At 38.6% G+C, this 26,058-nt stretch overlaps 1 protein-coding gene across 4 annotated transcripts in view; it reads left to right on the top strand.

Moving 5' to 3' along the window:
- The first annotated feature begins 1,038 nt into the window (after window positions 1-1,038).
- Window positions 1,039-26,058, top strand: part of ndst2a (N-deacetylase/N-sulfotransferase (heparan glucosaminyl) 2a) — a 43,845-nt gene continuing 18,825 nt past the window's right edge. Inside the window, exons 1-4 of one of the 4 annotated variants that reach the window (XM_044372438.1) lie at window positions 1,039-1,204; window positions 15,603-15,663; window positions 18,785-18,851; window positions 22,158-22,219. The gene's annotated coding sequence lies outside the window, so the exon portion shown is untranslated. Of the gene's footprint in view, window positions 1,205-15,602; window positions 15,664-18,784; window positions 18,963-22,157; window positions 22,220-26,058 lie in introns of all 4 variants that reach the window. The other 3 variants (XM_044372436.1, XM_044372437.1, XM_044372435.1) reach the window with 3 other exon arrangements.

The raw sequence follows: 26,058 nt of genomic DNA, 5'->3' as shown, positions 1-26,058 counted from the left end.
TAGAGCTGTTTGAATGTGTAAAGGGAGAGTCAACAAGTCCTCTGAACATCCAAAGAGGTCTTATGATGAACCCCAGAAAAAAAGGAAAAAATTCTTGACCAAAATTGATAAATTAGTGGACAGTCCCAAAATAAATTCAACAATTTACCATCATTCAACTTACATTTATCACAGATTGGGGGCACAGAGAGGTCAAATGTATGTAACATGACCTTAGAGTAATGGAAACAGTGAATCACTTTGAACTGAATTAACCTGTGTCTGCTGTTTATTGAATAACTATGAATGCAGGAAAGTGCAGTCCTCCATATTTTATCAGGCAACACAGCATTGATTTCCCTTTCCCAAGCCCTCTTGATACAGTTGACAGACACAGAGTCCTTAGGAAAAAAACCACACAAGTCTAGTGATAAGCTTCTTATTCCGGTGAAAGAGAGAGAGAAAGAGAGAGTGAAAGCAATTCCGAAAGAGTATGTCTCCTACAAATGGACTCAAAATGAGGGATATTTTACCTCACAAAATTTCTGAGTTGCATGTAATGAAAAAAATAGTTAGACTTATGTTAGAATATCACCTAACAATATTGTACAATATGTATAGTTCTTTAATTTTTTGGCCATTGCAGAGCGGAACATGTTTATACCATCTGAGACATACATTATACACATTTCATTTTTATGGCACTAAAATTCTATAATGCTCACAAGAACTGATTTTTCTCAAAACATGTTTTGATCACCAAATTTGTTTTCTGATAATAAACTGATAAGACTGGTGAAGTAAGTCATCTGCGATTGTTCTCGTGACACCTAATAGTGCATTTGTCATGTCAATTTATTTTTCTGCTCACAAATCTTTCCCAAGTGTTTAAACTGCACATCTGTGTTTCTGTAGGTTTTAAGAAACTTTACTGTGGCTTCAGGGACTGGCACTTAGCCAATGCTTTAAATCTGTCCCGAAGAGAGGAGAGTACCCTGTCTTCCTTTAGACTTTGGTCGGTGAAAACAAACTGTAGATAACTCATTTTGGGGGTTACGTTTAAACCCTCCCCCGGTCTGCCAGATTTGGTTGAGTCCAGGGTTCCACCAGAACCAAGATGGCGGACTTAGCAGCGACGCGCTGAACTTCAGTTTACACTTTAAACGCTTACGCTTTTTCTCCCCCTTACTCTGGTCGGATTGTTGTCTTTTAAGAACGAATACTGGTAAGTCAGAAATCATTGACAGATTTCGTATTTATGACATTGTCTGAAAGTTGAAGGCCGTTTTCGCTGCGGAGTCTGTGAGCAGCTGTCGTATCCTCAGCAGCTAGCTGACGGTGTTCCAGGTCCCAGTTATCCCAGTCACAGTACTGCGCTTTGTAATGGGAACCTATCCTACCGGCTGGACAGCATATGTAATTACATGACAACACCTTACTGGGAATACGGCATGAAAAAGAGGAGGTTCGGGTCACAGGTTCAGGATGCAGTATCTACCCGGAGCCACTGAGAGCTGGCGCTAACTATGCTAACATTAGCGACAGTCTAGTCTAATGAAACTGAATTAGCTGTTAGCATGCTAGCAGGCATTCACGACGGACTACTGACTGCAGAAATAAAGTTTTCCCGTGTTTGTTTTATGCTGCTTTTCAGATCTTTTTCTTCATGTTATGACAGTTTGGTAGGATGACACCGAGATGTACTTTAATGATGCCTACATTTCATTTAGTGTGGACCTGATATGTTCTTCAGTGTAATGGTAAATGCGAGGCAGTGTTTTAGTATCTGAGTTACTCAGACAGGGGGCTGTGTCTGGGGCTCCAGGTTGGATGTTTTGGTCGCTGGTTGCCCGCTTCAGTCAAAGACACTTGTAGTATTCTGCTAATAGGAGCAGTGTTGGTCTCCAACACAGCATTTTACAAGTTCTCTTGACTGCTGTAGCTCAAAGCTCCTTGAGTTTGATTATCTGCCTGTGGTTTACAAGCAGTGTATGACCACCGAGTGTGTGTGTGTGCGTTGATTATAGTGAATTGTTCTGAATAGTGACTTGTTGAATGAGGCCTGGGGAAAAAAGCTGTCATCTGGATCAGACCAGACTACACTAGTGTGTTCAAATTCTCCACTTCCAGGCAACATCATCTCTGATGGCTGAGTTAAATTGCAGTTATATTATTGATACAAGAAAAATAACTATGTTCACCTTTACAGAATGTCACAATTAATCGACAACAATTAATGATGTGATAACTTTTGCATGTGGAACCCCAAATTGCTCCCAATGGCTGTGCCATTGGTGTGTGTGTGTGAGAGAGTGAGTGTGTGAGTGAGTGAGTGAGAGAGAATGATTAGATCTTACTGATGTGCATGTTGGCAACTTGCATGGTGAATGGGTGAATGTGGCTTGTAGTGTAAAAGTGCTTTGAGTGGTCAGAGGACTAGAAAGGCGCCAAATCAGTGCAGTTCATTTACCATTTAACTCAGACCATAGCTAGACCATAGACCATTGATAAAGAATTGAAAGTTCTAAAAGGTAACACTGTTTGCTTGATCAGATTCTGTGTCTTGTTTACCTAGCCTTTGATTAAGTATTAACTGATTTAAATAATAGTATTGGTAATGATTTATGTATGTTGTGCCCTATAGTTCATGAAATTTGGTTTGACTTTAGGATTAGTCATGATAACAGGATAACATGATAACTGCAGTTCAAAGTGAGCTGAGTGCTGCTCGGAATTCAGAGTGAAAAGGACTGGGGCACCCTGATAGACTGATAGACCTACAGCCTTTAATAGTGCAAATGTTTCAGCACTACTGTGTCTTTATCAGAGTCTAGTCAGAATTGTTTGTCTTCATCAGTCGACCATCCTTTGCAACCAGAGTTGAATTTGTGTTGGGCGCTGGCTGGCTTTGGTGAACTGGTGTGTCTATTAGGGATGGAAACTCAATTTGGTAAAGTCATTTCACTGAGCAGTCAGAGGAAGAGCAACAGATCATGCATGTGTGTGTATATGGAGAGAAGGGAAGAAGTTCAACTTTATTTGGTAACTAGAATATGCATTTCCTGAAAAAAATGCATGATTACAACTAGCTGATTAGACTGCTAACTACTGCTGCTGCCATCAGCCTCAGCTCCAGCAGCAAATTCTTTTCATATTGTAGTGCCATCTATGAAGGCTGTCCTGAGACGGTATTGAACTGTATAAAGCACTAAACCACTAGATGACAGTATAACATAATGATCTTGAGATCATGACAATATTTAATTGGTTTGATCTAATTAAATTGACCAAAAGTTCTGGTTGGGGGGATAATGTCATATTCAGACCTCCTACAAGTCAAAGCCAGTCTACTGTTGTCATTGTGGGTCTGATGCGTTGTATGCCACAGTTTTACAGTATTACAGACTAGTAGCTACAAGTACTGTCAAAAAAGCCAAAACGAGTGTAATATTCCTTCTTTATTGATGCAGTTCTGGAAATGCCTTCAGCTGAAGTTTTTTTCAGCATTCTTTATTTCATCTCCAAATTTATCCTTGCTGAGGTTTTGACCAGGATGACATGATGAAAATAACATAATAGACTCGATTATCCAGCGCTGCCTCATTGGTTAGTAAAAAATATGTTCTAGATTTGGGAATAAAAGCTCATTTCACTCGATGCACTGAGCCAATTAATGTTAGTTGCTGCCCTATTTACACAGCCTGTGTGACACAGCATTAGCGTTAATATTACTTATCATAAGCAAATCAATTATGTTTGCTGGCTTGGTGCCGATGAGCCGAACACTTTTTTGACCTGTTCGCTACCTTTGATAAAGTTGTGATTACTTTTTCGAGGTTCCAGGCTGTTTTTGGGTGGGTGAGCCCTGCATGCCTTGCAGTAGAGGAGAGTCGTCTTATTCATTTATTCGACACCAAGCCAGTCTATTTTCCATTTTTCAATAGTTGAAGCCGCAACTTTCTTTGCCGTTTGTCTTTATTTTGCTTGCTGGTGGTGGTGTTGGTGACGGCCCGGGACTTAGGTTGCTTTTATCGGGTGGAGCAGTGAGAGTTTTTGTGAGGTAGCGCTCCATCCTGGCAGCGAACTTCACTGCAGGTGCAGCAGGAGTGCAACACCTCTGTCAGGTATCGTAGTGCGTAGTGTGAACAACAGCGCTGTTTGTGTGTTGAAATTGAAATTAAATGAATTGGATGAAAATAAAATGATAGCATCATGTAGAAGTAGGATATTGACCTAAACTGGTAAAGATAAAATTATTTTTTTCGAATTTTTGGGGGCAATTTCTGCCCCTCTATCATGGTTTTTAGGGGCATTCTGAGATTTGTTGCCCTTGCCCCCCGCTAATTTCCGATGCTGACGCTAAGTCTAGCCAGGCTGGAAGAAGCTTGCAGTGTTTGCACATTGTTTACATAAGCAGCCCAGAAAAGTTGATCGTCGAAAAGATGATACTATGTCGCAAAAAGAAGAGAAAAATGGAGCGATGTTCTTCTCTGCAGCAGGACAAACCTGCTGATGAAACTATATGAAGAATACAAAGGAGTTTTCACCAAAAAGGGCAAAATTGCCGCAATTAACAAGGTGAAGGAGATGGCTTAGCACAAGTGATAGCCTAAAGGTTAGAGGAGTGAATTTATTACTAGAAGTTGGCGATTCAATCCCCACATCCAGCTTGATGAGTCTGTGTGAGGAAAAGTGAAGAGTAGCTCTCGTCCCTGTTCATGGTTTTCTCTTTATTTGTTAATAAATGAGCATTCAAATCACTGACTGTGGTTATATTATCACTAGACTAGATAATATCAGATGTATGTTTAAATTATGGTGTAGGCAACTTAAGAGAACCAACTTTCTAACATTATCATACTCTTTGACACATTTTCTCTTTCACTTTCACTTCCATTAACAAGTGTTAGTTAACTTGTGAAAGTTAAAAATTAACTGGAAACTGGAGGAGGATATAAGTATAGTGGAAACCACTTATAATGATCACGTCTGTCCAGGTCAAATATCACTATAAGCAGATGATTATCATAACATTTTCTTTTTCTTTATTTCTCATGCAGAATACCATCTAATTGACATTTGTATATTTATTAGCCTATATGAATATAAAGTTACTGAATTTTATTGATTGTTTCAAAATACAGTACAGCTGTTTCAAACGCAGTGTGCACACATTTTTGAAGCAGCGGATTCTGACTTTTGCCAGTGACAAGTTCCTTATTTTCCCCAGCAGCAGAACAGGCGAAGATAACGGTGAATGTTGCTTAAATTTCTTCTTCCCTTTTAATTGTCATTAGCTTCGAGGAGACAACGTTTGTCATTGAGAGAAAAAGACTTTCTGCCTCTGTCATGATGTCAGTGTGCACGCAGCAGTAGCTGCTTCTCATAGGAGTAAAGTACAAAAATAGATCTAGGTAGTTTGAAATGTTTTTCCATATGTTGTCATGTATGAAAAGACTAAAAATGAAAACTGTAGACGCACTTCTTGATTTCTATAGACGACTTATTTAAACAGCATAAATGTTGTATATGAATGATTCTGTCTCAGAGCTTTTTGAACCATATAAACAGCTGATCATAGTAACTGTGATCACTATAAGCAGTTAACCACTGTATACGTTTAAACACAGCAGAAGGTCAAGGTTTGGACTTCATTTAACTTTCTTTTTGTCCTCACAACTTGAACAAAATGAGTGAAATGAATAGATAAATAACTTCAAAATAATGCTGGCACACTTTTATTTCTTAAATTACAAGTGCTAAGCTTTTAAATAAAAGGGTTCACTTCAACACAGAAGTGACCACGAATAAAATGTGGATTTACTTAAGTATTTTTGTAAAAGTCCCTCACAGTTCTATTTTGTGTTTCCAAACACGGACAAGTGATGTGAATACCAAAAGACACTCGATGGAAGCGTCTTCATAGAGTCTGTTTCTGTCCGTCAGACATTCTTTGACATGCAGCTGAGGTAAGCTTGACCATCAGTCTGCCATGGGGCAGCCTAGTTCTGCTGACTAAGTGATGGAACGGAACTCTCACTTAAATTAGCGAGGCTTATCAAAGGCTATCCCATTAGCCAGCTTGATCAAACATCCCTCAGATAACTGCTAAAGTATAAGTTTGTCTGATGTTGACTGCTGTTAGTTATTGGTTTCATTAATGGTTTACAGCCTAATAATGTGCAGGGGTTCCCAGACATTCATTTATTTGTGGCGGGCCACCACAATATCAACAATGAACGCCATATTTTCTTACTTTTTTTTTACTATTTAAAATCTTATTTCATAGTAGACCTGCATACAGGGCATTGATTCCGCTCTCGCTCTCTCACTCGCTCTCTCACAACACATTGACAACGGACCTGTCTGTGAACAGCCCCACCCCTCTTAATCAAAACACGATCATGTGCGGGAGGAAGGATTGCTGTTGGCTTTTCCCCGCAGAGAAGATGGCTGGCCGAATTCCTGAGTAGAATCAGACTGGAGTTCACGAATAGTTAGTATCATGAACACCAACACAAATATTCCACCAGAAAAGTTGGTGGGGGGGTGTTAACATATGTAGAGGTGTTATCAATACTTAGACAGATGACTGATGCTACAATTTTAAACTAAAGTGCCTGCTCCGCGAGTCTGCGGCAGCAGTAGCAGAGTCGCAGCACAGAGTATCAGAGTCTCCCAGGTCTTGGTGCTTGTTTTCGGCAGAAACAACTTAAACTACTTCCCTAATTAAACATGATGTGCTTGATGTTGTTATTAATGGCTCCTGATGAAACTTAAAAGCTCAGCATTCTCGTTGCCCTTTAGCTTCCTTTTTATGAGTCAGATGAAGCTAATATTTCTCTGTATGATATGACCTCCTCTTTCACTCAGCTGTTGTGTGTCTGAAGTGCATTTACAGATGGCATTTTTTGTTTAATTTTCAGTTATATTTTCAACATCCGTGAATATAACCATAATTATAACCATAAATATAACACCAAACATTAGTTTAACACTACAATTAGTCAAAAAACACATTTTATTGGGGACCCACTCAATTTCCCTGGGAACCACTCAAATGATCACCTGTGGGTCCCGGGGACTCACCACATTGAAAACCTGTCAACATCACTGCTGTACATAGTGTTTGAAGGAAGAGAGAATCTGTAAGTTTAAGAAACAAGAGAGACCACCTGGAGTTTGTAAAGTGACAGCACTCTCCCTTTAATTAAAGTTTAGATGTCAAAAACTATAAGTCCTATGGGAAATGTATTTACATTGTGAGAGAGAGGAGGCTTGTGGCAACATTTTAAGGTATGATATGCAGGACTGGAATTAAGTCATTTTTAGGGCAAGGCCACTTTGGCCATTGATAAATATAAATTTATCTGGGCATCAAGACCAAAACCAATGGTGCAATAACAGTAAGTGATAATTACATTGTATGAAGACATAACAATACAATACAATCAACAATTAGGAGTCAGTGTATTGAAAAACAGTAGTAAGTTTATTAAAACTGTACACTGAATGTTTGACTTTTTCACAAAATTATTCTGATTTTTTTTTTTTTTTTAAATGTGAACAATTCATTATATTAATTGTTATTGTTATATTTTAATGATAAAGTAAAGTTTATAAATGGACTAAGGGTGATCAACATTAATCTAAATAAGTCTCAACACCCATGCAACTATTAGCATTTGAGTCTGAGATCATAGGAGCAGTCACAAAAATGCCTTAAAACACTTTTTTACATGTTTAACATTAAACACATTGATGAGAAACTTGTCAAGGAGAGACTCGGATGAGAGCTGCGAGTAACAGCCGACAGACTCTCCTGATCTGTCGTAACTGAGAAGTGTTTGTGTGCTTACAGAGAAATGTGTGTGTGTGTGTGTGTGTGTGTGTGTGTGTGTGTGTGTGTTAATGTTGCATCGTGCTGAAAAAGTAGTAACCCATCAGATCTCACAGCAAGTTATAAACTCTTATGTACATTCATACTTAGCTAACACTATGCAGCAATATCCTGGTTAGGATGTCAACAGTTAACCACCAAGAATATTTTTGACCGGTTATGTATGTCGGTCTATAGGTTAGTTTGCATTAAAGAAAAGATTTTTTTTGGCCTGGTGGCCCACCAGGCCTGTACAATTATAGGGTAAACACTGTACTTTTCTATGCTGTCACTCAGAGAGTAACATTAGTGGAATGGAGCAGCGAACTCCAGCAGTAACAATCGAGACCGGCTGACCAACTCACACTGCAGCATTAAACAACTTAAACCAACTCTGAAGTGAAGAAAATAACTGTGCTCAGTCTATTTCACCTCAAAGACCCTGCGTCATCGCTGTCCAAGACGCTGGACAGTTTTCCGATTGTGAAAATTAATATTCAATTGTAAAAAAACTACTGTGGCTGTCCGCCTTGCGAGTTGCATTAATTACTATTGTGAATGTCATGTTATTGTTGTATTACCTTAATTCAACAGTGTTTCTATGCTTTGGCAACATTGCGACTTTATATACTCCTGCCAATGCAAGCACTGTACAGTAAATGTGACTATTTAGTAAACATTAAACACACAAAACATGTGTTTAATGTTCTCTAACATTTTCTTGCTCTTTTTATTTCTATATTTAATTTCCTTTTAATAAATAGTATTTTCTTCATCTTGAATTGTATTATACTTGAATGTGTAGGTATGCAGATCTTTTAAAAGGTATGTTTATGTTGAAATAAATACAAGTATCTCTCATTGTATTGGTTTGCCCTCTTATGGACATAATGCGCAAAAATAGATATTCAAATGGTTTGAAACTATAGGGGTTTTTTGTTTGGTTTTTTTTTTTCTTTTCTTTTTTTAATGAATATTCAAATGTAATTTTTGGCCAACTTTGATAGCCCTTCAGTTTACCTGGTGATCTTGAGACAGAGGATGAAATGAATGTCACTGTGAAAACTTTGAGTTGCAAAATCCTTCCTCATAATAATATATACCACTGTGCTGTTTTTTGGTTTGGTTCTGCAAAAGCCTTAAAACTCTGGACTTCTAGATTGTATTTCAAAGTCTCACTAGTACCTGAAACACACACACCAAATCAGCTGTTTGTTTGTTTGATTTTTTATATTGTATTGCTGTTTTTGATCTGAACTTCTTACATGTTTATTTCTCTTTTGCTGTGGAACCTGAGTGTGCATGATGGTGCGTTTCAAGATACCTTGGCATGCAGTGTTTGCCCTGTATTATATCATTCTGTGGCAGTGCGCCGCTGCAGAATTATGAGCACCGCTGTTAAAATTTCACACAATCATTATTATCAACGGGCTACTAATGATTTTCACTCACACACTGTGCGAGCACGATAACACCCTATGTTATCATGGAATTGTTTTGAGTCATCGACTAGTGCATCAAATCCCACAATCCCCCCTCTCATCATTCTTCAAAGTACATCTGAGTGAAAGGTACTGTTATAAGTGTAGCGTGGCTCCTTTAAGGAATAGGACACATTGTGTGTGTGTGTAGCCAGTGTGTAGTTGAGCGAGTGGCAGAAAAGTGATTGTGAATGCGAGTGGAGCAGAGCAAAAGGTTAGCAGTGAGTTGTCAGTCTGGCAGTAAATGTACAGTACAGACTACAGTGTGTCAGTTAATAAATGCTGCAGCTTCTCAAGACCAAGAAAAGTCTCGTCTGTTGTTTCCCCAACTGTTGGAAAAGTGAAGGGGGTTAGCTCCAAAGTTAGCAATAATGGGTTAGCCTAACCTGACCAGGCTCACAAACTGAGCAGGAAAAAGCAAATGTATTTAATGTTGTATTCAGTGTTGTTGCAGGAAGAATCAGCTATCAGTGAGGAGGCCTGTGATTCCATGTGTAGGAAATATTGTCCTGGATCATTAGGCCACACTAACAGAATGTAACATAACAATGAACACTCGGTTACATCAGCCACAGTCTTTCTTCTCAAGCCTGCATATTTTGAGTTGCTCCTTTTCATCCTAATAATTGGTTTCCTGGTAGAATTCAAATGATGAGTGAGGCTCTGAAGTGGCACATTGAGAAAGAGGTGGCTATTAAAAGCTGATTTCCATTTGTGACATTCCCCTCTCTGACAACTGACTTGTTCATTTGTGCTCTTGAGTGGAGGCCCAATTAGAGCTGTATGCCCAGGACCACTTCTGTCCTAAGAGCATATTACTGATGTCTGAGATAACACCTTATAATTAAGAGGAAGGCCCTGGGATGGCTTTCACAGGGAGATTGTGTTTGTGTATGAGGCCAAGGCTATTAGAACCAGAGATACACCAATCCACTTTTTCAGTTCTGATCCTATTCCAATACCTGAATTTGGATATCTGCTCTTTTTTCTTGAATGTTGTTATTACAAGCAGTCTAAGTTCGAGCAGCGAAGCTGCTGGAACCCTATTATATTTGTTAGGATTCTTATTCTTATTCTTATTCTTATTCTTATTCTTATTATTCTGCCTTAAAAGTATCTGGGTCTCAATAACCGCCGTAATAGCTTCAGTTCCCAAACTTGGCACATAGGTTGGAAATCTCACCCACTACTGAGACAAAAAAAAATTGTACCAATTGGCTAGATGGTGGTGCTATAACAACAAACTTTAGGTTTTGGCCTATAATTTTTGAACTGTTAAGTCCCAGAAACAAAGTTCTTTTTTTCCTGTAATGTGTGGGTCCAGACGAATCAGTCCATATAAGCCAACATCCATTTGCGGCTAGATAGATTTTGGATCTTTTTTTTCGCTACTCCTCCTACTAAGTTTGAGCAATCAGCGTCAAATTTGGCACATAGCATATCTGGACCAAGCCAGAAAAGAGTGCTTTTTCTGATTTTTGATATTCCATACCATTTTTAAACCTGTGTCTTTAAATTCAATTTTACATAACCATTCATAAATTAAAATTGGCTTAAGCTATTAACCAAACTCGGTGCATGTGTTTGGATCCTAGGTTCGAGCTTCGCTGCACAGTCCTTGTATATTCTGCCATTAGGGGCTGCCACAAATGTAAAAAGTTTATATCTCGTAATCGGCTGCATGGATTCATATGAAATTCAGTTTGCACGGTCTAGGGTTAACTTAGACTCTACAACAAATCTAAAATTCTAAACATTGGACATTCCAACTTCAAAAAATTAAAATAAAGGTAAGCGGACAGTTTTGTGGCATCGGCACAATAATGGCTTTTTTCTGGCAACTTGACCACGCAGCCCATTTTTGTTCAAGTACCTCCTTATTGTTCATCTTGAAACAGCACATGCAACTTTCAGCTGAAGTTGCATGTGGGTTTTTCTTTACAACCTGAACAATTTTCCTGAAAATTGTGGCTGAAATCTTTGTTGGTCTACCTGACCGTGGCTTGGTATCAACAGAACCCTTAATTTTCCACTTGTTTATCAGAGCTTGAACACTACTGATTGGCATTTTCAAATCTTTGGATATCTTTTTATATCCTTTTCCTGATTTATACTTATAATTTTAATTCAACTCCCTTTTCTCACAAGTCCCTTGAGAGTTCTTTTGCCTTCCCCATGGCTCAATATCGAGTGAAGTCAGAACAGCCCTGGATGAAATGTGCAGGGGTTTCTCAAGAACTAAGAAACTCATTGACTATTTATAGCCAGACTCTAATTACAATCAAACAAGTCACAGGTGTGGAAACGTACCCTTCACAGCTATTTAAACCTTTCTACTTGTGTGTATATTATCAGGTCAAACAAGGGTATGTAAACTTTTGATCAGGGCCATCCAGATCTGTCAATGATAACACAAGGGATGCACTGATCCGACTTTTTCAGTCCCTATACCGATACCTGGGCTTTGGGAATTGGATGATACCAAGTACCGATCCGATACCATTGTTTAATTAAGCTGTATGCCTCACTGTGTGGAAGACAGTGGGATCATTCTTTTATGTGTAAGGCAAAATCAGGCTTGACTTAAACATTGCTTTCCTAACTTTATTATTTACTTAAATACTATTAAAATAACGATACCAGATCAGCCCATTGTGGCCCATTGAGTCAGTATCGGACTGATATCTGATATCCGATATAGTATTGGTATCAGTGCATCTCTATATAACACCTGTCTCATGTGATTGTCATCACAGCAGAGGTTCACAACTAGAGCAACATTATCCCATTTTCAACACACTACTTTAGCTGAGAATACACATAAAGATGCAAGTACAGTTAGCTGTGAGGCAGGATCAGATGATTATGTGTTAATGATTTGGTTAGATCTTACAAACACTAGCTTTGATCCAAATGGAAACCAAATTGACTATTAATTATTGAGGAGACAATCGCTGATAGTTTTATTTCCTGACGCACACTTTTTTTGCACTGTACACACAATAACATAGCTTCATAAATACAACATAGCTATAATCACAGCTTAACAAGATATTCAGCGCTGAATAAGTGCAATAGATGACAGGGCTACAGCTACGTACTGACACTAACCCACAGACACACACCCACACCGGAGAGCCTCACATAGTAGAGCCGCTAGCCCAGCTAAAACGCAGTCACCCACACAGAAACTCTCTCAAAGGTCTAAGTGTTCTTCTAGTGACAAACAGAAGACAAACTTGTGCGTTACACACTATGTAGCCATGAGGTCACACCTCCTACAGACATTGCCCCCTGCTCCTCTGTTGCATTTTAAATACGCTGGGAAGGAATTTGAATGTGTAGTTACCCTTTAGAGAACTAAACTGTCATAGAAAATAAAATCTGACATGTCTGTCTATCAGCATAAGTGACTCGGCTCCTAAATTTAGTACAATTGTGTGCAATCCTTACTATCTGCCAATCCTGACAAGTGCACTGTGCAATCTGACAAAACCCCATATCTCTGTTCTTTATGTGCGTGCTCACCAAAGTTTTGTTCTGTGCATCATCGCGCAGAAAACAATCCACTGCCATTCCACAGCGTCCAGTTACAATCTCAAGTGTCCAATTACATTTGAACCCCTAAACTTTGGGCACCATGTGTTTTAAAAGGGCTATATCTCCCACACAGTTCTTTCTATATTGATGTGAATCTACTCAAATTCAAGTTGACTGTCCCAGGAACAGCTGGAACCAGGGCGCTAGTTCAGAAAACTAGTGCATTCCTCTCTGCCAGTCAGAACACAGATTTCTCAATTGATGTAGGCCAATCAGTATGTGATAACGTAATTTTTAGGTGTAGCTGTGGTAGGACCACAACCTAATGGTAGCTGCATATAACAATGTTGCTACATCAAAGAAATATTGGGAAGGTGGGTGTTACAAATGAGTTGAGTGAATATGACCACAGTGCAGTTTGTCAGTAGGCTGTTGGTGTTTGTTTCTACAGAAGCAGTGGTTTCAGGGCATTACTGGGGTTTCTAGCGGAAAGTGTGTACCTAGAGGGTGTGTACCTAGAGTTGGAACGTGTGTTAGAACATGTTAAGACACGACAGGTAGGCTGTAATGAATAGTTTGTGCTGTAAGCTTTGCTCAGCCCTGTTCCTCCACCCTTTGCTTCCCCAGCATTACTGTCCTGGCTTCCCTCAGACATCTGTTCACAGAAACTCGCTTTGAGAAGGTGTTATACTCAATACTTCATTTAGTGGTATTATTTGTTTTAGCATTAAAATGTTTGGAAGAATGTTTTCTCTAATTTCATGTAACTGCTGTGTTGGGTTGTGAGGTTGCAGTTTGAGCTAAAAATGGCTAAAAATGTGTGTTTTGTCTTTAAAAATGGGTGATTACTTATGAAACATTTGGCTACAGTTGTTGATTGGTTTTAGATTATATTTTTTATACGTTTAAATACTGTTTCTAATTTTAGTCTCATATTCAGACAGATGACAGCGGGTGGGGGTGACACGGAGCAGAAACTGTATTCATTGAATTTACAGAAAATGTGCTATATTGTGATATCTATCGTTTTCGGGATATGAAATGACGTATATAGGGATATGAGATTTTGGTCATATTGCACAGCCCTAGTCCCAGTCAAGTTTTTTTGGCCCCAGATAAGAGTTTTTTAATAATGGATATCTGCTCACATTGAGTCTGAAATAACACAGCTGTACTAATAAATTAAGCACACCTTATTTTACATGAGCTATTAGATCCAAATACTGAAGGTCCTGGTTCAAAACTATTAAGTTGAATTGATATGATATGAAGAGAAGTTAAACTGGGAGGATATGACTCCTGACATTGACATGATGTGATCAGTTAGACAGAAGATGTCTTACTCTGTTAGAGGAGCTGAGTCTACAGAAACACTCAGTCCACCTGTGATTCAACAGTTTTGCTCTTTGTCTTTGGTCGAGTACAGAAACCAGGCCTCAGAGAGTACATTAATTAGCGACAGCTGATATGATCTGCTGCCAGTGACATTTGGACATCCGAGCATCTCCAGAAACAAGGGCTGTTAAGTGACAGACTGGTGTGCATGTTCGGCAGATATTGATGACGTGTCTTCTCAGTGGTCTGTTGATGTATACTGGACTGCAAGCATTGAGCAAAGCCAAGGCTAGCAGGTAATGTTATTTAGAAGAATAGTTTGTGTGGTGGTGAGTGTGCATGTACATTTGTATTTAAGCCAAATAGTCTGTTGTGCTGGACAGACAGCCTTTCCCATAAATAAGTGACTTGCCAGGGCCAAGCGATCCCTCTGTGCTCTTTTGCCCAGACAAGTGGTGAGCATCAGTCAAGCCTAGCTGAATCCTCTGGAATTATGTAACAGTCTGTCCTTTCCACCAGCTCTACACAAAGCACTGCTGGTAGAGAATCCCTCAACTACAGAGTGTTAGTGAGCAGTAGGGCTGGATATCGGCACTGATCTCTTGTTTCGATTCTTGATCCACTTACATCAGATAAATACTCATATTAAATAGAGTGCTTAATTCATCTGGGAGCTTAAATTTCTTACATACACTCTGACAAGTAAGCTACACTGTTTTTTTTATATTATATTATATTATATTATATTATATTATATTATATTATATTATATTATATTATATTATAGGCTGAATTGTAAACACATTTCCTGGTTATTTAACTATAGACCAAGGACCTTTTTCTTGGGCAAATGCAAAAAGACTAAAACATGACACATCTATATTTTTTAAGGTCTACATGTGCAAAACAGTTGAGCAAGTTTTAGTATTGATTACTCTCCACACAACATGCATCTTAACAATAACTACAATAACATGATCTCAATTATTTTGGTCTAATTTATTTTATTATTTTATTTATTTTTATATAGGCTATTATATGTTTAGTAGTTTTCAGTAGGTTATGGAAGTGCACTACAACATAGTTGATCTTATTTATTTTGATCTAATTTATATATAATTTATTTATCTCTTTTTTACATATTTGCTTTTCAGTTGAATTATATTTAAAGTTCAAAGAAATCTACTGTTAAAAAGACAAGTTTTTTTAAAAAAAAAAAAAGTTCAATAAATACATGATGTTACCAAGGTCAATGAGTAATTGTGTTAAATAACCGTGATCTCAATATTGACCAAAATAATCGTGATTATGATTTTTGCCATAATCTAGCAGCCCTAGCCTCTACTATGTTCTGCTGTCATGTGCTCTCTGTGTTTGATCACGGGCAGGGCTGAGCTGTTGGTGTGAGTGTGCTGTACACAGCGCAGCAGAGGAGAGACAGTGAACCAGGTGAAGTAGCCTTCTCGAGTTGGCGACAAATACACTCGTTTACTGTAAGTCAACAAAAGCTTTGCGAGTAAAAATCCAAGAATAGTAATTTATTAATATAATCCATGCAAAAGATGGACAGAATCCAAATAACAAAGAACATTGCTGTAAAGACTGTGATTTGCAACACAAAAACATAAACGATAGAGCATAATATGAAACGGGAGACGTTTTTCTATCATCATACGATATATATTGTCATATCACTCAGCCCTAGTACCAGCTACTACAACGAAGGCCGTATTCCCACCAAATCAGGTGGTGCAGTGAAACGCAATCCTCTCATTCATTAGAATAGGGGTAGTGTGTTGGCTGTGGGGGTTTTGGCCATTCATCCCGAGTCAACTTTCGCAGAAATGCAACCCAACGTCACGCTGTAGTGGCCAATCACAGCCAGCGATCAGAGTGATCAGAGCTGTAAGGCCGTATTCATACTGCAGGGTTGAGCGGAGGTGTGGGCGTTTTAATTTGTGCTCTAGAACGTAACCACTGTGAAACAATCAGAAAATAATGTTTCATTGATACGATTCAGCGGCTTTCTCACTACCACCACTCCCACTCTTCATTCACTCTCCAGCTTTCTCGACCACAGCTGCTCTCTCTCTCTCTCTCGCTATGAGCTATGATCAGTCTGATCTCCGATTGTGTGTGGTCACCGCAGGCTTCAGCTGCAGTGACGTTGGGTTGCGTTTCTCCAAAAGTTGACCCTGGCTCAACTTTCCAGCCACGGGCCATTGTAGCACCGCTGCGGCCAAAAACTCCTGCAACTGAAACACACTACCCCCATTTAAATGAATGGGAGGACTGGTGTTTTCGCCGCACCGCCTGATTTGTCCAGCACATTCACTTTAATGATCAGGGTGACAATAGACAGCAGAAACTGAAAGCTTATTCCTGAATTCATATACACTGTTTGTTTTTGCATTTCTATTTACAAGACATCAGTCTGATATCTGCAGACAGTGTTAACTCCCTTTAGCGTTGTCAGTTTAGGCAACTCGTTGTTGCTAACTTTGGAGATAATCCACTTTTCCAACAGTTGGGGAAACACCAGACTTGACTTTTCTTGGTCTTGACAAGCTGCAGCATTTTTTAATTGACACAATGTGGCCTATACTGTACATTTACTGCCAGACTGACAACATACTGCTAACCTTTTCCTGTGCTCCGCTCGCATTCACCGTCACTTTTCTGCCGCTCGCTCTCTCACTCAACCACTCACTCACCCGCTACACACACATGTTACGTGCTGCCCTATTCCTTAAAAGGAGCTGCGCTACCAAGAGTGTCCCAGGCAATGACACAGAGGTTATCTCCCGTTTTGGATCAGCACTGCACAGAGGCTCCCAAATGCTATTGATTTCTGAATGAATGGATATTTAGCATTATTTTTGGCATTAAAAAAAATAGCTTTTGGCCTGGCAGGGGTTCTCATTGGCCTGGCGGCCCGCAGGGCCTGTACAGTTATAGGGGAAACACTGGTTGTGGACAAATCAAGACATTGAGGACAACATTTGGGCTTTGGGAAACATTGATAGATATTTTTCACCATTTTCTGACATTTTATGGACCAAACAACTAATTAATTAACCCAATTAATTGAGAAAATAATTTACAGATTAATCCATAATGAAACATATGGTTAGTTGCAGCCCTAGAGCAAATAGTTATTATTAGCAGCACGAGGCTGTCCATGTCACAAAGCTGAAGTGGCTTGCTGATGAACAGTGTGCAGTGTGTAGATGAGTGTTAATCAGTGTTGAGCTGGAGGTGAGCAGCTGAGGGTGAAGTGTTTCCATGCAGGCTGATGAAGTGCCGGATTGATTGTCTTTGCTCAAAATGAGACACCAAAGTGAAGAGAGAGAAGGAGACAAAACAATAGGGGTTGTGCATTGACGTAATGTTTTCACGAGGTGCCACACCCCTCCCTACCGGAGTAGCAAGACTAAGAGGTGACAGCTATGAATTTGCATAACTGCGATATAAAGATTAATTAATATCAAATTAATCAATTAATATCTTGGATAAGGTCACTGAAATCAACAATAATCTCTATGACTTACTGATGCCCAGACTTCAAAGGAAATTCTGGTTGTTTTAATTTTGCTTTCATTCAGAAAACAGTGTGCCTCGTTAGTTAGCATTATACAATGTGGTCAGATGTTCTTGGTGTCATTTGACCACATCTAAAGGCACTAGTGGCATTAAAGGTTAGAGAAGTGAGCTTGTGACCGGAAAGTTGTTGGTTCAGTCCCCAGGCTGGCAGGATGAATCTTTGGGAAAAGTGAAAAAGCAGTGCTTGCCCCTTCCTCATTACCACCAATAAAGTGCTCTTGAGCAAGTTGGCAAAGTGGCGGTCGGATCAGACTTGTGGTTGTACTAGGCAGCTTCCAGGTGTGAATGTGTATAACTGTGCAAATGTGATAAGGATTTTCCTGCAAAAGAGTGAAAAAAGGGAACCTTCAGTAAAACTTCCCTGAATGAATGAAGATTTTTTAAAAAAAAGTGTTTAAACAGCTCCACACATCTAGCCAATCACTGCATAAAGGGGGTGGGGTTGTCAGATTGTCTGTTTCGGAAAGTTACTAAAATTGTGGTTACAGACACTGTTAGACGATCCGAGAAGGGAATATTTGAAGCGTACTGAGACCTTTAGCCTTCACCAGTCTGTAAAAATGTTTCTAGTCATTAACATAACAGTTCAGTACATTGTTAGCAGTATAATGTATTTTCCTGTGTAAATGTAGTTGCTCACTGTTGTGTAATTGTGGCTCAGGGTTGGAACTGGGTAATATTTGAAATTTTTGTGATATTTGTGCCAAGACAATACCTGACATTCAGACAAAGTAAATCCCCACACCTGAGAAGATGGAACTATGGAATATAAGACCAAGAAACTGACCAAGCATTCTGTGTCATCTTTGTGACAGTTTTGGACACTTCATTCTAGGACTGTACCAAATGCTTTGGAGCTTTGTTTGTTCCCATGGTATTTGAACGGCAAAACAGTGTTTGAATATTCATACCTGTTCATCAGCATATATAATATTAATATCAGTTTTCATTTTTTTCCCCATGGCAGCGGTCGTCCAATAAGAAGAGGCGAAGAGAGAGAGAGAGGGAGAGAAAGACGGAGGCAGCGGGGCAGAGTGAGTCACGGTGCAGGTGTATGGCGGGGTGGATAGTGCCACAGATTACCTACCAAGGGAGACTGTCATGTGACATTTACGTGAGAAGAAAGGATTTGTACGCTGTCATCAGTGAGTCAACTCAACTGTCATTCATAAGTGTACAATCACCTGTACACAATTACAATTGTGATTTTTTTTCCCAACTTAATTGAGCAAATTCAATTCATTCAATACATGGAGTATACCTGTTCCAGACAGTTTTTCATTATAACAGTTGCTGTAAATATACTTCACAGTATAAAAATAACATAAAAATAAATTGAATTGTACAACAAATAACTAAATGTAGGAAAATGAAAGAATCATAACGAAAACAAAAACCTTCATGAAATCCAAAATGGCTGACTTCCTGTCCAGTAAAAAAATTCAAAAAATGTTTTATTAACAGAATGATGAGAGCAGTGAACCCACCGAATTTCATGAACATCCAAGCAACTTTATCTCAACATGGCCCTGTGTTTGGTAGTGCTATGGAGCCCGGTGGTCACGCCCGAGCCCAATCACTACAGAAATTTCCACCACTTCTTATGTGTGTGCCAATTTTCATGAGTTTCTGAGCAACCCAAGGCCTTTAAAAATGCAATGGCGTGTTGGAATAACAATAATGATAATAATGATAATAATAATCTTTACAAAAACAATAGGTTCCTCGCACTTTCAGTCCCAGGGACCGTTGAGCCCTAAAAAATAAAGCGCCGAGAGTATTGCCACCACCAGTAAAGAGATGCACCATCACATTACAATTTGAACAATTTGTACTTGTACAGAATAGATTTGAAATAACATACAGTAACATACAATAACATAAGGTAAACTGAAAGCAACAACTAAATTCACTGCCATTTTCACCAGTGCAGCTGTTAAATTAGGCACTATTGCACCCCTCTTTGCACTTCACTTTTATTTCTGCTGCACTAAGAAAAAGCGAGTAAATAAAAGGAGGCAAACTGCTACAGAGGCAGGAACAAGCCCTGAGGAAACATGTCAGTGGCTGTGAGAGATTTATAGTTTGCTCTGACTGTGACGCAAATAACTCTAGTGGTATAAAAAAATGTCACAGTGAATGCATCGGAACGTGAATCATTGACTGATCCCTGATAAGGGAATCCAGTAGTGATAGGACATTATACATCCCGTGATTGTGTATCTACTGTATGTAAAGACACAGACGCCATCTAAACTCGCAAACTAGTGAGACTGTTTCAGGGCATGATGAATATAATGTAGTATACAGTATATTATAGACTTGCAGCATGTAATGCCAAGCTGCAAACATTTCACTCCCCCCAAAAAATCATACCACAACTGTTCTGAGTTAAGCAAATAGCTCTAGTCTAGAGTACATACATGCGCCTGAGCCTAGCAGTGCAATAAGCTCTTAGCTTCCACCATGAAAGTTTACAATAAGTGTTGTAAACTGTAATAAGAGTTGAATATGAAAGTTCATTCACAATCTTGGAAACAGTAGTAGACAAAATATAAATACAATAAAAAAATATATAAATATAATGAAATAAATATAAATAAATATAAATAATTTATATAAAAAAAACAAAAACTCTACACCTAAGATCCAACTACTAGCTTTTTCCAGAGCTTTCAACTGCAGCTGGAGTGTCTTGTTATCATGTGATCGAAGTTCCATGCTTAGAGGTCAAATAATGACTGAGCATCCCCACCTGCTGAAGAAAGATGTGGTTGAAATCTCTAGGAAAAGCTAGTAAGTGGACCTAGAGTTAAAATTGTTCTGTCAAACTAATATTAATAGTTTATTGATAATAACTTCAGGGAATAATCACTTACCAGAGTCTTGTGCTGCTTTTAAACCAGACTCTATTGACACTTGAGGGAACAATTACATACTGTATTATATACTGCACACATACCATTACTGTCTTGTATTAAAAATATATTGTGATCATTTTTTGGGTCATACTGACCAACAATTAGTCACAAAAGTGATGAGTGTGTATGTTCTGCAGCCCTCTGTGTGTCATCAGTCAGTTCTCTGCTAATGCTTATATGAAAGTAGAAAGATAAAGAAACAGCTGTTGGTATCAGAGCCCAAGAAGGCAGGGCCAAACTAAATAACATTGTTATGAGGTTCAGCTGTTTGTTTTCTGGAGACATTCTTTGTAATGGGACTACAAAAAATATTGAGAACCATCAGAACATTTATCATAATTTTGCCAATAATAAATGTCACTTCTTCTAAGGTGTGTCATAGTGGACATTTCGAGAATCATTGTTCTATTCAGATGATACTAAAGCTTACACACAACGATAATGTTTTGGGGTTGATTGTCAGGTGTCTTGGCCCACTACAACCAGCTGTGTTAGTTGGATTTCAACATCTTAGTCCGTATTCAAATTTGCAAACATAGCCCTTCAGTCTCTTAAATGTTAGCACTGTGTCCTCAAAAGTCCTGGGTTACAGCCTTGGTCCAGGTCTTGTCTGTGTAGACCTAATTATTGTGTCCTTTTAATTTTTGTGTGAATTTCCTTCAGATACAGCAGTTTATTCTATAGTTTTCTCCTGGAGTGATGATGAGACAGAAGCAATAGTATATCTTGTACAGCCTGAGGAGATGTGTAACAGTCCCATTAATTGTTAGGTTGCCTCTGTGCCTTAAAGTCGAAGGCGTGCTGGTTCTTTCATTACTGCAATCAGATGTGTTGTTTTACCTGTAATTTTGTTAACTTTTATCCAACTTTTTCATCTTAATTTCTAGCCCAAGATGCACACCGTTGGTTTTAAAAGAACACAAAAAGCAAACCTGCCTTACATTTTTACCTTGTTACTGTGTGAGTATGCTCTCAACTCCACATCCTTTAGTAGTTCTGTCCAGCCCAACATGTGGAGCAGAAGATTGTTCACCAGACAGAGTTGTTTGTACAAAGTGCAGAAATGTATGAGTGCATACCCTTTTGACACTTGTATGAGTTAGTGGGGAGAAAAATCAATACACGGGCAAAGTTTCACAATGCTCATGTTAATGTTCTCAACAAACCAAGTTGTTACCAGTTATTATCTGCTTTGGCTTCTATGATAACTGATGCTCATGATAGAGGGAAGGTCAGAAGGTCACAAAATCATTAAGAACAACTCCCAGAAGACCATGACATTTTTTAAGGAAAAGACAATATCTCACCCCATTTTCTGTATTTTGAATACTGTTTTCTCCTGGCTGGTTCTTCAGTATTTTATGTCCACTATTTGTCTTAGTCACAGCCTTTTCCCTGTTTATCCTTTTCTTTTTGCAGATATTCCCAGAAATGTTGAGTCAAAGGCATTTTCCCCGTGGAAGGAAAGTCAGTCCAAGCAAGTCAGTACACTTTGCTCTTTATTTTAATTTAGATAAGCCGGGTACACATGCAGGTCCAAAGGCTACAATGTGACTCTAATGTACCAATGTTAACACACAGTAGAACTGTGTAAATTAACATTTGCATACTGATTAGAAAAAAATGTTTAGATCACATTCAGTGATATCATTTTTGATACATGCACTGACTCAAATAATAAATCATGTTTAGAGACTGACTGAAATTGCTAACTGTACAATGGCTTCTCCTTGATGGCGCAGACAACCCAGCCACCTTTGCAGAACCTTGTGTAGCAAACCACCTAACGTACCTCAACTTCACTGGTGCTTGCTACCTCTCAGGTATCATTATGGTTGCAATGCAGCACTGCCAGAAGAAGCCTGTAGAAGAAGCAGATGATGCAGTTAATAAGTTGTAAATGTATATATTGTATTGTAAAACTTAACTTTTCTTGTGTTGTTTCAAGTGTTGAGGCTACCCTGCCACCCTGTGGCTAAAAGGTGCATTTTTGGCATTGTCAGAAAGGAATAATTCAAATACAATATGCAGTATAATAAATGAAAAATCAGTTTTAAATTTTTAATAAATTTGCAAAAATTTCTAAAAACATGTTTTCACTTTGTCATTATGGGTTATTGAGTATAGATTGAAAATTTGGGAAAAATTGCAATTTATCCATTTAAAATGATTAACTTTTAACATGATATATTCCATGATACATGAACTAGAAATCCAGTAAGACATTCAACCTATAAGTTGCTCTTCAAGTGCTTATACTATGAATGCAATGGTTGTCACATAAGTGAATCTGGAAGCTGTTATATATTTGCTCCTTTTTCAATAGCAGAAGCCAGTGTTACACCGGTCGTTTAATGAATAACTCATTCAAATGACCAAACAAAAAGCAGACTCATCTCACATGAAGAGATCACAACCAAGTTGCTGTGCGAAGTGCAAACACTAGGGGAGCAAGCTGTAAAGAGGCACCCTAACCCCTACCTGCCTACCGAGATGGCTAACTAACCTAGCTAGTCTTCAGTGGCTTGCCAAGCTCAAGGCAACTTGAAACGCTGAACTCAGTGCATCACAGAAGACCAGAGATATAGCCAACTGCAATACACTGAAGTGTGTCCCCACTCAGGATTACTATCAAAAATAAGAAGGGCAAAACAACAAAGTGGCAAGCTCCAAACTACTGAAACAGTAACCCAGTCAAAGCACAACTAAAAAGCACAACAAAAGAGATGATCACTACACACAGACACAGTTACCATGGATGACTTTTTTTGTTTGACCTCAAATTAGGGCTGAGAGATATGAACAAAAACCAAATATCACAATATTTTTGACCAAATACCCCTATCGATATTGCAACAATACTGCAGGGATGACAATAGGTGCTTTCACAAAATATTTACACAATGAGATTTTTGATAAATAATCATCAGTAATGTGGATATAATGACTAAGTGGGTAAAGGCAAATAATAGAACAGCAGACATTACTTTACCATATGACAACACTTATGCCATATCATAATATTACAGTATCCAAAATCCAAGACAATATCTAGTCTCATATCACGATATTGACGTAATATCAATATATTGCCCAGCCCTACATCAATCTACATAGTTTTCTATCGTTTGTGACTGGTGCAACGACAGCCCAGACAAGTTGCTCTATTGGTATTTGGTCAACAAAACTTTATAGCAGTTCACAGCAGAATGTCAGTGAATTTTATGTTGCAGAATGAATTTAAACACAGGGACACACTTGTAAAAAAGCCGATATTAGCTTGCTAATAATACTTGCTGATATATCAGTATCTGCGTATATATCAGCCATCTGGTGTTTGAACCACTTTCTTATAGGTCATGGTTTTATTATGGTGTTTTTATTTTATTTTACCAGGGTTTTCCCTGCCTATCTAACTCAAAGGCGGGCTACCTTTGTATTACTGACCGCCACCTTTGTTGAAAATTCAGGCACGTGATGTTGATCGAACAAGAAAGTTGGAACTCAACTGTGTGCAATGCAGCACCTGGACAGTCTACAGCATGCATACGCTAGAGTTGTCTGCTCTCCACTGCTTAAGACATGACGTTAATAACAACACAGGAGAGCACTCTGCCTCCCTCTCAGTTTCTTATTCTCATAGATGATGCGTTATTTGATTTAATTCATAAATTAATGCAGTTAACTTTTTAAAATAAAAAGACTGCGGACCATTTATCTTATCTGCCAGTTATGTTTCATATTGTATTTCAGTCGACTAAGGACACCAGTGAATGGTTTGGCACACAGTACACTGGAGCAAGAGACTGAAAATAGTCCCCCCCTTTTCTATTTGTGCAATCAAGAATCATTTCAGAATCGAATCAGCACCCAGATATTTTGATAAGGAGATAAGTATGTTGTCCCAGGCTTACAAAATAGACACTGTAATTTGTCACAACCTTAATTGTTCATCAGGTTTGTTTTTTAATAAATATACAGTACCAGTCAACGTTTGGACACACCTACTCCTTCTAGGGTTTTTCTTTATTTTTTATTATTTTCTGCATTGTAGAACAATACTGAAGACATCAAAACTATGAAATAACACATATTGAATCATGTAGTTAACAAATATTCCTCAAAGTAGCCACCTTTTGCTCTGATGACAGCTTTGCACACTATTCGTACTATCTTAACCAGCTTCATGAGGTAGTAACCTGGAATGGTTTTTAATGAACAGGTGGAATTTCTTGTCTTCTTACTGCATTTGAGACCATCAGTTGTGTTGTGTTGAGGTAGTGTCGGTACACATTAAATATCCCTATTCCACTACTGTAGTAATCCACATTATGACAAGAACCACTCAACGAGGTAAAGAGAAATGACAGTCCATCATTACTTTCAGACATGAAGGTGAGTCAATCCGGACAACTTCAAGAAATTTGAAAGTTTCTTTAAGTGCAGTCACAAAAACATCAAAGTTACGATGAAACTTGCTCTCATGAGAACTGCTCCAGGAAGGGAAGACCAAGAGTTACCTTTGCTGCAGAGGAGTCCCATCTGGTTTGTGCTTAGTAGGACCATCATTTGTTTTCCAACAAGACAGTGACTCAAAACTCACCTCCAGGTGTAAGTGCTATCAGACCAAGAAGGAGAATGATGGAGTGCTGGATCAGATGACCTGGCCTTCACAATAACCAGATCTAAACCTGATTGAGATGGTTTGGGATGAGTTGGACCACAGAGTGAAGGAAAAGCAGCCGACAAGTGCTCAGCATATGTGGCAACTGTGTAAGACAGTTGGAAAACCATTCCAGGTGACTACCTCATGAGGCTGGTTTAGATATTGCCAATAGTGTGCAAAGCTGTCATAAAGGCAAACAATGACTACTTTGAGGAATCTATATTGTGGAAGATATTTTGTTTTGTTTAACACTTTTTGTTTACTACATAATTCAATATGTGTTATATCATAGTTTTGATGTCTTCAGTATTGTTCGACAATGTAGAAAATAGTAAAAACAAAGAAAAACCCTTCATTGAGTAGATGGGTCCTAACTTTTGACTGGTACTGTACCTCTTCATAGCGTCGCTTCTGGTAGTAGGCACTCAAAACTCACATGTTGAAATCATCTTGAAGGCTCTTCCAAACCGATTTTTCAAACATCCTCTGTTCTCAACTGCCTCTGTTCCCAAGCAAGTTTTAGTGGATTTTCACATAATGCAGAAATGACTGGAAACCTGTTAATTTAGGAAGAAGTTTGTTTTTAGCTATCACTAACATCACCTCCCTTGTCACAAGCAAAAAGTGTTTTTAAGAGAGGTGACGAGATGTACT

This window comes from Thunnus albacares, chromosome 14 (assembly GCF_914725855.1).
Source record: "Thunnus albacares chromosome 14, fThuAlb1.1, whole genome shotgun sequence".
Taxonomy (NCBI): Eukaryota; Metazoa; Chordata; class Actinopteri; order Scombriformes; family Scombridae; genus Thunnus; species Thunnus albacares.
Note: the sequence above shows the minus strand (reverse complement) of the source record. Positions and strands in the feature narration are given on the sequence as shown.